Below are 18,532 nucleotides of genomic sequence, written 5' to 3'. Positions count from 1 at the left end.
ATTTTGTGACTTTCAGTCGAATAAAAGACTAATTTTCTAGTCATACATTTCATCATTGAAGATTTCTTATTTAATAGTGTTAAAATAATGTCTCATCTTGTGAACCCAAAATTGTGTATCGTACATCGTCACACCCTTAGCTGATACACTGTACGAAGTGTAAACAATGAAGAAGTTAGATTTGTTTGCAAATAAAGCATGTCAATAATTTCAAGCACAAAGCTATGCCACAAATCACTCTTGAGGACACAGGTAATTCTTAGGACATAAATAGTAATTTCAGATGTAAAGCACTATTATATTACCATTTTTAACAAATTCAAGATACAATGTAATCGAACAAAGCGATCATTGATCCTGACCATGATCCTGAAAAGCAGTGGAGTTTTGTAGCAAACTGCTCTGTTTATTTCCCTTCCTGTTGGATAGATGGTGAGCCCTCAGGCAAATGTAATGGATGAAATGTGCTACGACTGTCAAAGGTTTTAAAGCCACTGTAAATTCTAATATTCCCACTGAGTTACAGCAACCTACAGGATATCATTGATTTTGATGGCATGAATCTGTTAGACATCTAATGTTATGCCTCGTGAAGTCTTTGAATTAGCATGCTAGCAGGCATCGGTTTCTAAATACAAACATATCCCATGCTGATTCAAACACATAGATGTTGTTTACCATGTTGTGAATATGTTTGTGGTTGTGGTGCTATTAGTACTTTGACCAGAGACGGTCTAATAAATGCACTTGTTTGACATCAGCACAGCAACAGCATAGTGCTTGCATCTCCTCCATGTAGCATTCGCTGTCGTCTCGCTTTCAATAACTTATTCACTTTCTGTTGTGATTGATTCGGCCTTGTCTCTTTGTGAGACAGTCATTCAGTCTCTCTTGTTTGTAAGGCAATGTGCAAGGGTGTCGACAGCCTCGCTCTAATATCCCTCACACCGGCATGCAGTGAGAGGCAAAGAAAAAAGTGATAAAGTATAAGACTGTTTGAGTATCATTGATAACAATGATATTTAAAAATTAAATATTGATATTATTTTAATACTACACATACATTACTTCTTTAAATAATCCATTGCCAGTAACCAAGTATCTGGTTGTCACAACAGTAGGTGGCAGTATTAACACTGCATGCCACCTAAAAGGAAAAAAAGACGAAAACAACGAAATGGCTGTGTCCGAAATTGCATACTCTCTGTATTATTTTGAATAAGTAATTACTTCAGGATCGCTAAAAAAGTATGTTCTATATAGTATGAATGTAATCTGGACGCACTACATTCGCTGCTGTCATTATCATGTGACCTACCATTCACAAATCCTCTCCTCGTGGGATAGAAATGTGGAAATATGCGCACTTCATAGGTCATCTAGTTACTTTTTGCTACAATACTACTGCGAATTCGGACATTCTTATTTAGTCACATTGGCCCTCATTTATCATTCTTGCGTAGAAACGGGTGTATATGTTGGCGTAAGATTATGCTTACACTCCTCTCACCGCCTGATTTATGAAGCTGTGCGTACCTTTGAAATCCAGGTGTACGCAATACCTGCCTTTGATAAATGCCACGGCTGAAAACGGTCGTCATTAGAATAACACGCCCCTATATATTCAAGTCTCCGCTTCCCCCACGCCCTCATTTTACGCCATGGACACACGGAAGACGGCAAAGAAGAGAAACTTGGATGAGCAAATGACCTATCACAATGCATTATTTTAAAGCACGTGTTTTGAAACTATTAGCATTTAATTTCGTATCACCTCACATGTATTGGGGTGTACAATAGTGATGATGATGTGATGTGATGTGGAGTACCATTCATTCACATGAATAATTGTATGACAATTTGTAATATTCTTATTATTCTTATTATGATTTTTATTATTAATGACGCTTATTGTTATTTAGAAGAAGAATGTCGTTATTATTATTATTTGTATTATTATTATTTAAAAGAAGAAGAATGTCATTTTAATTATTTTGTCAGTCTGAATAATTTTTTGGTCATTGAAAGCCTTTCATTACTGAACCCAGTCCGTGCGCACCTGCCGGGCCTAACCCTGGCCTAACCATCGTTTCAAAGAATAGTACGACAGCGAGCGCGTCGAGTATAGAGTATAATGGGCCTTTCACACAGGACGCGGTATGCGCGGTGCTATAAAACCCAATCATCTCAATGGCTTGCGCCGCGCATACCGCGTCCTGTGTGAATGGCCCATTACTTGTCCGTTTGGGGAGGTGCGCGCGCAGTCTGCGGAGACTCGCGCTGCGGAGCCAGGCGAAAGTATAAACAAGGCTTGAAACATCAGGTAAAGCGCACAGGCTCGCAACTGAAGGAATACATATGCCTACAAATCAAATGCTTTGGTAAAGTCACACAAATTAAACATTGAAGTCCATGTTGCACAAAAATAAACACTGAAGTTTATAATTACTATATTGTTTTTTTTTTTTACAGTGGGTCATAATATATCATATCTTTTAGTTTGTCAGTGCGTTTTGTGGTGTAAGGAACTGTTTTTCTGCGCATTTCCGCACTAACTCAAAACGTGCGTACACCACCTCCTGAGCTGGCGTAGGATTTGAGCGTGCCGTACGCCAACGTCCATATTGATAAATCTCAAAGTCACCGTGGTTTTGGGTGTACGCTGGAAATTTGGTGTACGCACTTTTGATAAATGAGGGCCATTCAGTTTTTATTATATAGGCCTAGTAGGAAAGTATGATATTTCAGAGGCAGCCAACGTGTAGCTACCACTGCCGCACAAACTCATATCAGAAAAAGTCAGACAGCGAGAAAAAAAGTGCGACAAAAGTGAGACACTACCCATCCCTGAAAAAAAAAATTACTCTTCAGGGAGTTTTTCAGAAATTCATAAAAGTGAGACTTTTGTTACAAACAAAAATATTGGGTCACACTATAGTTATTAACATTTGCCTCAAACTCCTAATTACTGCTTATTAATAGTTAGTAAGGCTACGTTCACACTGCAGGGCTTAATGCTCAATTCCGATTTTTTGAAAAAATTTGATTTTTTTGCAAGGCCGTTCACATTTCCAATTAAATGCGACCTTTTGTGATCTCCTGTGTGAACGTGAAATGACCCAGAAGTGACCCGCATGCGCAGAAGAGTACTCAACGACGTCACTTATTGTTTGCGGAAGTAGCTAAACTTTAACTGTGATTCTCTCTCTCACACACACACACACACACACACACACACACACACACGAGCGCGCGTAGCGACCGTTACACAAGAGCCAGACAGCAGCCGCTGACCTATCTAATATCAGATTCAGCACAAATAAGTTAACATAACGTATATATAATGGCCGTGGGCTTTTATTTATTTATTTTTTTTAATTAACGGGCTCGTCGAGGTCGACCCGTTCGGCAGATTTACCTCAGCTCGAGGAATATGCAGTCCGTTTTCAAACCGACGACTACTTCAACGCAGGATTATGACGTTTTTCGCGTATCAATGACGTGCGGGTCGGATACATGCGACCTGGCCGTTCAGACTGAAGTCGCATTTCAAAAGATCGGATATGTATCGGATTTGGGACCACATACCCAAGTGGCCTGGGTCGCATTTGAAAAGATCGGATCTGTGTCGTTCAGACTGTCATGAAAAGATCAGATACAGGTCGCATAGGGGCAAAAAAATCGAAATTGGGTCGTTTCAGCCTGCAGTGTGAACGTAGCCTAAGGTAGTTAAGTTTAGGTATTGGGTAGGATTAAGGGATTTAGCATATGGTCATGCAGAATAAGGCATTAATATGTGCTTTGTAAGTACTAATAAACAGCCAATATCCTAATATGCATGCTAATAACCAACTAGAAATAGTGAGAATTGGACCCTAAACTAAAGTGTTACCAAATATTGTGTAGTCTGAACCCGGTATAAGACTGACAGTGAATCAGATAATCATCAGATCATTTTATGAACCAAACTCAGATAAATTCTGACATGCGTGAGATCTTGAAACTTGTAATACTAAATTCACTGGACATGCGATGGTCGCCAGCGTTCGCTCATGTCACTCAAAATCACCAACTCTCACTGAAAATGAATGACTTCTAGTGACTGCAAGATGCTGACTGTGTGAAAAGGACATGACAGTATTTTCTCACAAGGTTATTGGTGGTGGACTTGAGTCTGGTTGCTGTCAGAGCTGATATTGTTTGCTGTGAAGGTGATTTCCAAGGGTCACCGGTAGGGAAAATGAAACTGGGATTTAGTCACATAACCGCTATCTGTGCATAGTGACATACAGTGGGCAAAGATTTTTAACTACATGATTATTGTGGCAAAAAGAATTCACAATAAAGTTTAGGGGCCCTATCACAAAACTATTTAGCTAATTTCAGCCTGACGCAGTTATCATTTTCACGTCCTGCGCCACGTTGTTTAAATAGCAAATGTATTTGCACCCATGGGCGTGCTGGTCTGAAAACGAGGTGTGTTTAGGCACATTGTTGACGCTTTGCTATTTTGAACCAACTGAAACCTGGTCTAAAGTCAATGGCAGTATTTTTTTTTGTTATTTAAAGAGCACATTAGTAATGTGCGCCGATAGGCAGGTCCACAACGCGCATACAATCTGCTTATTACACACACAGGGAGATAGCACACAAATACGCCAAATATAAAAAATAAAATGATTAAAATGTAAAAGTTTAATATTGTGTACATAAAGATATGGTGGATTCTGGCTTGTCCCGTAGATGGTCTGCTTGCGTGTTTTAACCTTTCCGTTTGCGCTCTGGAGACACGTTCAGTCTTTCCACTTGCAAATTTTGCAATGTAAATAGCAATTCGCCATGGCGCGAGGGCAACTGCCTCACTGTAAAAAAAAATTACATCCCCAAGTCAAAAATTTCAAGTGACCGATAACATCTACATTTTTCAATTAGTCTGACGTATTATTTCTCATTGAGCCAATGTTAACAGACTATTTCAACAAGAATTTCACTTGGGCCAATTGAAAAATTTAGATGTTATCGGTCACTTGAAATTTTTGATTTGGGAGGGTTAGAAATTTTTTACAGTGCTTTTAAAGGGAACGAGAGATGAGACTCTGGTTGGTTTATTTCATGTCACGCCCAAAACACATCCAATACTCATTAAGAGAATAGGAACAATCCTTTTAGACCATGCGCAGTGCGCGCCGACCATTTTTCCCGTCGTTAAACTAGCAAAAGTGGATTCAGACACGCCCTAAGTGCACTTGCGCTTTAGACCATGCGCTTAGATCGGTAAAAATAGGGCTGCTTAAAGAAAGCTGCTTTATATGTAATAAACCAGAAAGCTGCTTGGTTTGAATGTGTGTGAGCTGTTCTTCATACATACGCTTATTGACAATGGAACTTTTTTGCATTTCACTGAAATTTTGCTAATGTGACCTCACTTTTAATGATATTCATTCTAATAATTCATTTTTAACTGTGTTTATTGCATTTACTCTCTTTAGTAGCCAATGAATCGCACTCAAAATACAAGTGTAGACAGGCAGAGAGAGAAATTGTAACCAATTTTTTCAAAAGCAAGTCTAGAAAGCCTAGAACTACCTGATTGACGGAGAGGTCATTCAAATGACAAGGACAAAAATTAAAGTGTTTTTGATTTGTGGCTTTAATAGTGAAAAATCAGCTCAAATGGTTACTGTAGTGGGCGAAATCATTTTAGCCTTACAGTTCAGGTTTACTCTAGTTCACCCACCCACCCAGAAAACACAACATGAGTAGGCCTACTTTATAAACATCATTAATGCTCTCAAAGGAAGTCTAAGGGGCTGAGACCAACTTGCTTACAGTATGTACACAGCTGCTCACTTAGTACAATATGTGACCCTGGACCTGGAAGTCACATGGGTCAGTTTTTTAAAAATTCTGGAATCTGAGGGTGCAAAAAAATCAAAACAATGAGAAAATCACCTGTGAAGTTGTTCATTTATGTACGCCATTGTGCTGCATTCACTCACAAAAATAAATGTTATATATATTTACGGTAGGAAATTTACAAAATATCTTCATGGAACATGATCTTTACTTAATATCCTCATGATTTTTGGCATAAAAGAAAACAGATAATTTTGACCCATACAATGTATTGTTGGCTATTGCCACAAATATACCCATGCGACATGTGACTGGTTTTGTGATCCAGGGTTACATATTGGGAACTGCTTTCAGTTTCTTTTGCTATTATATCAAAAGCATGTTGCTCAGATTGTCTCCATTTTCTCATTCTTCATTTATTTTTCTTTTGTTCTTCTTTCTCACATTCTTACATTGAAGGCGTTTTGCTTTTGCCACTCCCTGAGCATGACAACCCCTTAACATCGTCATGGCAACATCTTCCACTGCGTGGCAAGAGTCGGCTTCCAAGGACCAGCCTGGCTGTGCAGCAATCCAGCTACAGCAAGCCACTTTCTTATGTCTTATGTCTAACTTATAGATATATCAATCAGAGACAAAGGGTAAGACCCCAATCATTAAATGACTACTAGCTGCCACCACTCATTGAGGAGTAAAAGAAATGCAAATCAACTTTTGAACTAAAAATATGTCTCAAGTATTTCAAGGTAAGAAGTCAAAATGCTACAACAGATATAATTTAACAGAATTAGAAGCTATTTGCGGTTTGTGTGAGAAAACGAACAGTATTTATATAGTTTTTACCTCTTATACACAGCCATGTCCAAGTGATCTGATCTGACGTGTACGCAGACTGGTGCATAGATATATACACACTAGATGTCGCCTTGTCTACGGCAGTTTATTGGAACGAATGTCTTTAAGGCGACATCTAGTGTATATATCTATGCACCAGTCTGCGTACACGTCAGATCAGATCACTTGGACATGGCTGTGTATAAGAGGTAAAAACGATATAAATACTGTTCGTTTTCTCACACAAACCGCTCGTTTCGTGTCTTAGGCCATCAATGTGTACTTACGATGGGGAATTGTTTAATTTGGACGACGGGGAATTGTTTTAATTTGAACTCTGTGCATGCTCTTTGAGGTGGTGACCATCGACCTGCATTATATGACTGACAGACAAGAACGGTTTGACCTAAAAATATCAAAATTGAAACTACTGCGGAAAAAAAGACACCTACATCTTGGATGCCCTTGAGGTAAGCTAAAACAAACCAAAAATTAATTTCAAAGTGAACTATCCCTTTAAGAGGGTGAATTAATCATAAAATTGTTATGCGGGCACAGAATGAATCTAGAAGTTCTAACAATTCTGTGATTAATTTATTAACCCTCGTTTTGTTTCAAAATCTGTATGACTTCCTTTCTTACACGGAACGCAAAAGCAGAAACTCTGACCAATGTTTATACTGCTCTTTTCTCGTACAATTAAAATATACAGTGACTAAAGCATTTCAAACTCAAAAAGTGACAATAAAGTAAAGTAAAGCACTATAAAAGTGGCTCATGTGAAGCCTCACAATCTCTGTGCCCTCTTCAGAATCTTTTGTTTGTTGTCAACCCTAAAAAGCTAAAAGTTATATATGATAGCCCAATCGTACGGAACACTCTTAAAGCTTGGGCACAGTCGCGCAAGTTGGAGGGTAGGTTTAATTTGACATCAGCTCTTACACCAATTCAAAATAATCCAGATTTTCCTCCTGGTACTGATTACTCTGGGTTTAACCTCTGGAATTCTTTAGGTATTGTGAGGCTGAAAGATATATTTTAGGGTTCATCACTTCTGTCTTTTGAACAGTCTAGAAGACACGAGACAAAAAAAAAGATATCTTATATTTATGTTACACTGAGTTTGACTCTCCCAGGGGACACAGATAATCTTAGACAGATGTGGGAAAATGATTTTGTAGTAAATATCTCCAGGGAGGATTGGGATTTAGTCTGGGATCATGCTAAAAGAATATCAGTGTGTAACAGAGCACGTACTATTAAATTCAAAATAATACGTCGGCTACATATTACCCCTTATATCAGGAATAAAATGGACCCAAAAGTTTCCCCCCAATTGCTCAAAATGTAAAATATCAGTTGGTAATTATATTCACTGTATTTAGTCTTGTCACAAAATTCAGTTGTTTTGGAAGAAAATTGCAGACCACATTGGCAACAATTTTGGGAATGACAATTGATGTTGATCCTTGTTCATTTATTCTAGGTCTGCCAGCTGGTATTGTTTTGAATAAATATCATAAAAGACTTTTGTATTTTAACTTTTGCTGCAAGAAAGAACATTTTGATGTTCTGGATAAGTGAGAAGACTCCTTCAATTAAAAAATGGCATAGCCTTTCCAAGAGCTCATCCCAATGGAATTTTTAACATGTATACTACATTCTTCTACAGACATTTTCAAACGAATATGGACACCCTATTTGGACTATGTTTTTCTTACTTTGGACAATTGCTTATATTTTTCTTGAAAACTGTTGTAATGGCTCACGACGAGAAGCCTATTCCTGTGAGTGTTGATGTATCTTCCCTTGTAACCTATTTATTTGATCAATAATTGATTTGAGAATTGTGCATTTAAGGTCTGCCTGAACTGTTGTTCTTTTTCATATGCTTTGTTTATTCTGTTCGAAAAAAATTCAATAAAAATATTTCACAAAAAAAAAAGTGGCTCATGTAACTGAAATAAATAAATGCTGTATCCATATTAAACTTCTTGCCAACACTGACAGCCTACAATGAAACACTAAAACAAAAATAATTTATTTTGGATGAACAACATTAATTTAAGCAATTATTCACTGTTGATGTAACTGTGGCTGTTTCAGAGGAACGAGACTGGGATCCAGATGCAGCAAACATTTATTCAAACAAACATATTAAAAGTAAATCCAGGCAAAACTGATAAATGCAGACATGGGCAAGGAAGGCAAACAGTTCTGACAACAAGCGCACACATAACATCCATAGAAGGACAACACCAGACAAAGAACATGAGAAACACTTGGATATATATACACTCACGGGGAGATTAGCGAACAAGACACACCTGGGAACAATCATGAACTAATCAACAAGAAAAACTACAAAGGACTACAAAACATGGCACAGAACAGGAAATAACATAAGTCCACACAAGACAAGGGGAACAGAAGACAGGAGTCATGAAAGTTGAACAGTTTCACAGTTCACTTTCACTGTAGCATAAAGAGCAGTGTGAACGGTCTTCAAAACTTCTCCTTTTGTATTCCACAGTAGAAAGAAAGTCATCCATCATGGATCGACATATGGATGAGCTAATGATGCCTACATTTTCATTTTTGGTTGAATCGTTCTTTCAGCACCCTCAAGGAACTAAACTGATGGCTTGATCATATAAACTAGCATGATTTACAGTGATCACTGATTATTTATTTTTTTACTTTTCCTTCATTCCAATATGAGGCTGAAGCAAGTAAGTCCACAAGGCCGTAAGGGAACAGGTGTCACCCGGCACTCTCCTCCCAAGCCTTGACAAAACATACACCCCTCCTACTAATCAAACACACATTCACCTCTCCTTCAACAAACATGCTATAATGCATCTCTTCACTGAAACTTACATTCAATCATCAAATTAAAGGGGTGATATTAGAGCTAAGAGATAACCTCCATTACTGTGTTCAGACTGTTCAAAATAGAAAATTAGCATATAATTTAAAACATACTGCACAGTATGCACAGCATTTTAAGTATGTATAAATGTGTTATAAAACGACAAATACTTCAAACACTGTGCTACACTGTTGTCACTTGACCTAATATGCAAGTTTAATTCAGTGAATGGCCTCCATCTTGGAAATATATATGTATACTTATTTATTATTTAGTCAATTTTGCATTCATAAAAACAATTCAACAATTTTCAACAATCCAATGCAGCTGATATTACAGTATCCAGCACATCCAGCTCTGTTGTACACTGCACATTTTGGCAAATTCAGTTGATTATCCAGGTATGCCATACAGTATAAAAATGCATACTATGTGCAGTATACATACTGTATACTTAAAAAATTGTAAAAGCAACATACAGTGTAGTATGATATGAACACAGCCTAGGATCTAAACTTGCAACCATGCCATCTGATCGATTACTAAAGACTCACAAGAGGGTTAAATCTGACCTTGCTAGAGAAAGACACTCATGGCCACATGTGATGTTCTAAACAAACATCCACCCCAACAACTATACGGATCAACAGGCAAAAAGGAAGAGAGAGAGAGAGAGAGAATCAAAGAGAGCAATAAAGAGTGTGAAGAGAACGGGTGTAGCCTATATGACAGTGATTCCCACCGGCACCATTGGGAGCTAATGGAGAAGAAACACTGCAGACATTTATCACAGAACAACATGCAGAGCTAACAACCCTGATGGCTGCTCCTGTCTCCGCCATGAGCCTTTGTTCAAGCCCATTAGTGGAAACACATTGCAAAATGGCACCAAATACCCACTCAAACCAAAGTGTGCCTCACATTCAGGTCTGTAGTGTCGAAACCTCAATATTTGAGGGCAACAACCCAACTTTCTGATAGATCTGCACATTTGTTCTCTAAGTGAAAGTCATCACCCTTTTTCATAAGAGACCTTAGGTCAGGAAGGAAATTCTCTGTTTATTCAGCCATTTCCTGTCATTGTATAAAGGAGGTCTTCATTTGGGGCCTGTCCGTGATTAAAGCCTACATAAAACTGCATTCTCAACCCCATTTAACTTTTGTAATGTGACATTTCAAAGCGAAACGATGTTAAACAATAAAAAAGAAATGTTGGGAGAAACATTTTATTGATTGGACCATAAAAACAGAGCTTCTACAGAGTTTACAGTCAATTGTGGAGAACTACTCCTCCCTCCTGAAATGCCACCAGGAGCCACATTTGAAAAGACTTTCTAGCCAGGAAGTGGAGAAGTTCACCCTTGAGAGCATCTCAATGCTAACACCTTACTAACTGTACATTATTTGTACATTAAAACGAACAAGCTTTAAAATACTGTGTTAACGATTACCGAGATTTCAGTAAGGCTAAATTAACTGCATTAGTTAAAGGTATAGTGGAGGATCTTTCCAAATTTTAGATAAGACCCGCCCTCTCCACTTTTTGAAAAGTTTGATTGATTCACCAGAATGATTGACAATTAGGAGGACCAATAGTTTAGACTACCCACCAGGAAGTAAAACATCCTCCGCTATACCTTTAATATTAACCAATAGCCAATGTGCCTTAGCCACAAAGAAAAGGTAGTTTTTAGAAGTGGAGTACTTTGAAAAAAAGATTACGAAGATGTTTTTCTGTGAAATAGCATGCTCAGACGGGCACAATCAGACCAAGAAAAGTAAACAGTGTCAAATCTGATTTCATACTGACTTCACAAAAATCATGTAGGACAGAACTCAGAAGAATAGGTGGGAGTGACTTGCAAAAAGAAAGTTCAAGACATTTACATAGAAAAAGAGAGAACAGGGAACAAAGACAAAGATCAGACATTCAGACGAGACAAGTGGCGGGCTGAATGATATTGAAGATGGAAAATAAAAGAAACAAGGAAAACATCTCCCTATGGCTATTCTATCAAAGATGAGAGGATATCTAAGTAGTGGCACAATTAGGTTGCCGTTGATGGAGACACTACATGAAACAGAATAGCACTCCAGACCAGCAATAAGAACCAGACTCAAATGATAGGAGCCCACACAAAATCCTTTCACAAGCAGCACCACGAGTAGGTATTAAACAGGTATATGTACTACCTGTCATAGTTCACAATTTGACACGTCATATGAAATTATCCTGACAAACAGTCTGACAGTACTGTCAGTGGTCTGACACATGGATGTGGACAGGAGATGATGTGTTGACAGACTGGCACTGAAGCTTGTTTGAAAACTCCTCCGGAAATCCAAATGCTGTCAATACGTCTACCATTAAGTCAAACCAATTTTGTCTATCTGAAACCGAAGGTTACTTTTTTTAAGGCAAGATGTAGTCTTGTGAAATGTTTGTCCCTTCCTATTGCGAAAACACTGATTCCTCATGTCAAGTTTGGATCTCGCTAAGATCTCATCCTTTCCCACGGTAAAATGAAGGAGCTGTGGGTAGCAGTAGGGGAGAGGTACCACGGAGCATCTCGCTGTCCTACAGGTCTGTCACGACTGCTGTTGCCCTAAAGCTCCTCTCTGCTCACCGCTGATAAAGAGCTGCATGCTGTGTGTGAGTGTACGTTTACACACCCACACCATGTTTTCAGCTGTTCCTTCTTATTTCCGAAAACTCCGAATGCTTTGAGAATGTGTCATAACTTGTTGAGGGAAGCAAACAAGGTGTTCTGAAGGTTCTGAGCTTGTCAGTTGGACTAATACAATCAAGTCATGTAGACTAAAGTCCCCAGATTCAACCCATCAGAAAGCTTGGCATATGTTTCCTTTTTTGTTATTCTGGTACCTTTCACACTAGTGGGTAGAGAAAGAAAACTCATTGATTCTGGCTGTGGCCTTTTTCCTTGATTTTTGATTCTGAAGGTGCAATTTGACATAAGCGAAAAAGATGCAATGAGAAATAAAGGTACAGTCTGTTCTACATGTTGTACTGTTGTGTACCTGGATGTCAATAGTTCTGCTGAATTTTCCAGTGGACAACAAATCAAGTGTTGTGAAAATCAGATGTGACCAAGCATAAGACAAACCAGACTTCTACCCCAACTGTCTTGTTTTCATTGCCGTCAAATTAATTACGTCATACCCTGACTAAGGGCTTTTTTGTATAGGTAATCCAGTGGGACTTGTGTAATTATTGTAGCTGGGCACACTACTCATTTTCATTCAAATCTCTGCTTATTACTTTGCAGCATCTCAGCACCAGAGAATGTCCCTCGTTTGAAGTGATATATTGGCATGCTGTCTCTCAATGGTACGTAGGTGGGTGACTGAAACACATTTATCTGCGTACAGATGTCCTCTATAGGCGATTGCTCGCATTCACCTCCTCTCTTTCAACAGCATCCGCTTCCTCAATCTCTCCACTCCTCCTCGCTTTCCTTTTTCAGCCCCCATTCTTGTACCATTCTGCACTGAGTCACACAAAACGTGAGGCAGAAGGGAGCTTCCGGCATTCTCTATGCTGGCAAGTGTGAGAACCGTTACCCAGATAAGGAGCTTGCAATTATGCTTTTGACCCTTGACAAGCTCTTCTTCCTCTTTGCGATCTTGACCCTCTGTCACTCTTTAAAGTGACAGAGTCAACCCTTCAATCTCCTGATCTGCACTCTTTTCTAACATATCAAGACCTCTCTGAAGCCTTGAATTTCCAGCTCTTAATCTGAGCTCAACAGACTCAAGGCTCTCCACTTCACATCACTACAATCACCAATGAGATCTGTATTAGATGTAAAAGAAAAACAAGAAAAGGAAAGGTTTTTGATTTGTGAATTTATATATATTTTGATGGTCTCACAAATAGCTAGAAACAGGAGACCGAGAGTAATATTTCAGAGTAAACAAATGAAAAAGCTGATAGACAAATAAATAAACTAATATTTGGCCATTTTGAGATAAGATTTTGAATATGAGCATGCACAAATTAGATTTGAGAGCTACATGGAGTGTTAGACACAAAGCTGTCATATGGACTACTTTTAGGTTGAAAGAAAAATCTACTGATAACCTAATTTAAGGTAAATATTGGGTCAAATAAGTAAGTAATTAAAAATAATAACACATTTACATTAGCCCTCAACCCCTAAAATTTTAAAGTTGCAAATGAATTGGCTTCTACCTATGGGCACAATCATTCATAAAAGAACAGTTTAAAAAGTACTGTAACACACACACACACACAATTGAATCAGAGAAAAGTGCAAGCTGACGGATAAAGCATGAAAGTCATAATGATCGCTTATATAAAGTGTCATTCCCAATTTCACACAAAAGGATCTACTGAACAAAGCACGTTTCATTCAATCAGTAGTGGAAACACACACACACACACACACATAAAGGACATGCCTGGAAAGCGGGTTAATGTTTTAATACTGTAAGATCTTTATGTTTAATCCAATGTTCCCGTATTGCCATATACAGAATTACTAACTTCCGGATCAGCATTCATATTGAGTTCTGTTCTATGCACAAAAACAACAAGACTGCAGAGTACAGCATATCATGTAACCACCAGTAGGAAATCTTCAGTTTTGAGACAACAGGTGTTCTGGAAGCAGTTTGTCAAATTAGATGGGCATTTGCTTCTTCACTGCAGCTGTTTATCCATGATGTATTCACTATTTAACCCTCTGAGGTCGGAAAACGCGCCCCCGCGTTTTGCTGGATTTTCTTCACATTGTAGTACAATAAACTTAAATTACTCCGTCATTTATGGTTATACAGAAAAAAGAAATATAAAAAAAGAATCTGTGATATTTCTACTTTTGTATGTGTCCACTTACAATCAAATCAAAACATTGTGCTTTTGTAAAATAAAGAAAATAAACAGGGTGTGCGTTCTGCCTCTCCGTCGCGGTGAACTTTTTTTTCTTGAGCACGTCTATAAACTGAAACAAAACTCAGCGAATCCTTCTCACACATTTATGAGCCATACACCTTTATACACATTTAAGTGTGTACTTTTAAATGATCGGATTCAAACTGAAAACAAATATTCTCTGTTTAAAGGTGCCGTAGAATGGATTATTTTATTATTTTATTATGTTTCCTGGGGTGCCCTTATAATGTTAGTATGTTTTTTAGATCAAAATTGGTTATAATTTAGAAATAAAAGGCATATTTCCTAGCCTGATTTCATCTATTGATTTGAACGCTCTGTTTGAAGGGGCGTGTCTGCTGTGAGACTTCAGTGTTGTTGCCCTCTGCTGTGATTGGCTGACATGCTTGCATATGAAATATCTGGCATTACATGTAGAGCTATCTGGAAAACTTTTACTATTACAGCTTTTATACGTTTTTACTATTACAGCTATCGGGATTAACGAATCATGAGAAGTTTTTTAAGTATTTAGATCTATTCCCATCACATAAAAGGTTTCAGATGAGCATTGAACAGATGACAGCCTGTTGATCGCGTGAATGAAGATCTTATCACTGCAACGCGATTTACTGATGCATAAACAGTGTTGAACGACTTTGAGAGAAAGATTATCTGTCTTTGAACTTGAACAATTACACATCAGAAATTCACATAACCCACTGGTTCTTCAGAGGCACGGATGAAGGAGCTAAAAAAATACTTTTGTGTTCATTTGTACATCCAAACACTCAGAAACTGCCATGCTTCGTTCGCTCGTTTGCAAGCCATGATGTCTCTCGAGGAAAAAACAATATCGCGCTGGATCTAGATAACACAGTGTAAATTATCGTTAATAAAATCACTACTTACCGCTTGCGGGAATATAACGTTAGTTGAAATTGCCCCCTTCGTCCGTTTGAGACGCCGAGAGAAGCCTGGCTGCTTGATATTGTTCCAGGTTAGAAAAACAGTCCGTGGTGAAATGGGCAGAGCAACTAACAACTTCGAATTAAACTGTAGCGGTATCAGATTATAGATAGATCTGCCATTTTCCCTATGATCCTCCTCCTGCTTGTTTCTTCACCTGCAGAACTTCTGATGATTCGGCTGCGCAGTTCCGCCTGGCACTGAGCATGGGCTGGCATATGCAAATTTTTAGAGGCGTACATATTAATGATCCCGACTGTTGCGTCACAGTTGGTGTTATGTGGAGATTCGCCTGTTTTTCAGGGGTGTTTTTCAAAAACGAGATTTAAATAAGAAAGAGAAAACTATGGTGTTTGAGACTCACTGTATGTCATGTCCATGTACTGAACTCTTGTTATTTAACTATGCCAAGATAAATTCAATTTCACATTCTAGGGCACCTTTAAGTAATTTGTATAAAACCAACAGGATGTCCAGTATCTCAAACGCTTGCTAATTACTTTTAATTCGGCCACGCCCACTCGCGCAAAAGAGATTCACATGCAAATCTCCACATGGAACGCGAACGCCCTCGTTACCTCAAACACAAAACACCAAAACACTTCACAAGTCTCTGCTTTTCGTCGAGTTTGGAAGACGCGCTGTGAGCTTACATTGGATTTACATCAGAAGAAGAAGAACGCGATTTGAAGACAAGAAAGATGTAAGGTAAGAAATTCTTACTTATTAGTTTATGGTATTGTTGCATAAACTTCACATTGCAGTTGAACTGTTGCTAGATATATGGTGAATATTATACTATTTAGACCCGTGTTTACTGTTAAATACTGTTTGTGGATATCTGCTCAAGCATAGATATGTATAACCATAATGTTTAATATTTTGGAGCGCGATGGCGTTCATATTTTGGAGCGCGCTGTGGGTTTGAATGTATCATATTTTGGAGCGCGATTGCGTTTGAAAGGAAAAATGCACCAAACATTAGGCTTTATGTTTTTACTATTATCTCATTTCATATCATCATAACGAATGGAAACATTTGAAGTAACATAAGATAATCAATATATTTTTCTCTAGCATTGTTACTGAAATCTTTTGGAAGATTTATAGGCTGCTTTGTGAAATAAAATTATTTTATGCAGTACTGCAAATAGCTTATGCCTACAAGGCACAACAAATATGGTGTTCTTTATATTATATATTGTTGGAAACATTTGTGTGTGTGTGTGTGTGTGTGTGTGTGTATTCTGTGAATTTTAAAAAGCAATTTTAACCAGAAAAATCTCAGATGTATTCCCAAAATCGTGCAGGCCTAGTTTCTCTTGATACCAGTATGTTCACTTTTTTCTTTTCTTTCAGGGACCAGATGCAACTGAGTCCTGCTGACTTCAACATTCACATGAGTCTCTGTACATGAACATGGTAAAGTGAAAATCAAACACCTTGGAAATGGTATGTACAATGTTTTTAGGAATGGCACAAAGGTCTCTGTCTTTGGATCATTGTTTTCAATGTGCTCTTTTGTCATTTGTATTTTTGGATTGTGTTGTGTTGTAAATAAATCCAAACAATCTAAAAGCCATTCTTTTTTAAATCTCCTCATTCTTTGTGCAAGGTTGCTCTGAATGACAGGGCCTGATCGCTCCTAATAGGGCAGTTAGGGGAGTGTCTTTGTCTTTCTCAGGTGTTAAAAGCTTACATATTCATGAGATGATCACGCCTCTTCGAATATGGCTTTGTCACACAAAACACGTCTTAGAAATTTTAAATCAATATATTGTATTATCTGAATGAGCAGTCAGGGTGATTTTCACATAGTTTTGGAGCAAATATTCTAGGCTACGTCATACAATTTTCAAAAGTCTTGTGAAGAAATAATCAGTATGGGTTTCATGGCCTTATTTCAGTGACCATTTTTTTTTGTATTTTCACAAACCACGCATAAATGTCATTATCTCAAAACTACAAACTTTTACATACATGCTGCTGATATATTATTGTAGCAGAGTTTGTGCTGAATACAGTGTAATTAGACTTTAGCCATGAAAATGTCACTAGTAACAGAAAAAAACACAAATGTCAGAGCATGTCAGAACACCTCCATGGCCCAGAAAACAGCTCAGACCTCAGAGGGTTAATCTATGTAATAACTCAGAGACAGACTTATAAAAGCAAAAAGTGAGAATTTCAGCAAATAACGATGTGATGCTTGAACAGATATTCAGATCAACCTAATTTTTGAAAATCCAAACAAAACACAACCTAACACTGACACAAAGTACAAAGTTTGTCAAATACGAAGCTGCCATTGGCTGTGACTAAATAAGAAGCAACACCCTAGCACTTGGTTAGCATGTTACAAACCCTATGGGCATCATTAAATAGAGAGATTCTGACTGAGTGAAACCATTCAAGAAATAGACCAAGGTTTAATGGGGATGGAGGATGACATACAGATATCCGGATAGCATTGTAAACCGGACAAACAAATCATTAATTTCGACCATGCAGCTCAGTACAGATAAGACAGCAAAGCTGATAGATTGTCTTTGCCCTGCATAACGCCATGGCACTTTCACCACACTACAAAGTTCCTGCTTGGCTTCTGGTAGAGCCTAAACCTTTTTCAGGAGAAGACAGAGATTACCTGGGTAGGTGGGTAATTACCCTGTGCAGGAGATTTCAGCGAGCACAACAATTGTATTTCAGAGTTGTCGCCACTCCACAACGCCTCATTATGCACCTGCTGTTCCCTACAGATTCTCACAAAGCCGATTCTTCTGCAAGGTCATAACCTACCTCCACACTCCTCACAAACAGTGAGTTGCTCACAGACTGTCAGTGTTTGAATACTTCCTTTATACAGTACACTTGCCCCAAATGTAGACTATAGAGCAGAGTGCAAAGCAGGGTAAGGCCCCACTGAACCTTGCGGTGACTTCCTATCGTTGCACTGCAAGGAGATGGCCTTACATAACACTGTGTGGAGATATGCATCTCATGGAGAGCAAAACTGACAAGGGAAGGGAAATGTGACAAAGAAGATGGGACTCTGCCTCCAGCGAGGCATCCGCCTGCCAATCTCC

At 38.3% G+C, this 18,532-nt stretch overlaps 1 protein-coding gene and 1 long non-coding RNA gene across 7 annotated transcripts in view; both read right to left on the bottom strand.

Moving 5' to 3' along the window:
- Nucleotides 1-18,532, bottom strand: part of cadps2 (Ca++-dependent secretion activator 2) — a 156,149-nt gene that overhangs the window by 114,612 nt on the left and 23,005 nt on the right. The gene's annotated exons all lie outside the window — the stretch shown is intronic.
- On the bottom strand, nt 4,675-5,246 carry LOC309490955. Its single transcript, XR_014202899.1, has 2 exons — nt 5,066-5,246; nt 4,675-4,854 (listed from the first exon to the last, which is right to left on the bottom strand). It is a non-coding gene; the product is annotated as an uncharacterized lncRNA (long non-coding RNA).

Source organism: Leuciscus leuciscus (assembly GCF_965113295.1).
Source record: "Leuciscus leuciscus genome assembly, chromosome: 25".
NCBI classification, from domain to species: Eukaryota; Metazoa; Chordata; class Actinopteri; order Cypriniformes; family Leuciscidae; genus Leuciscus; species Leuciscus leuciscus.
Note: the sequence above shows the minus strand (reverse complement) of the source record. Positions and strands in the feature narration are given on the sequence as shown.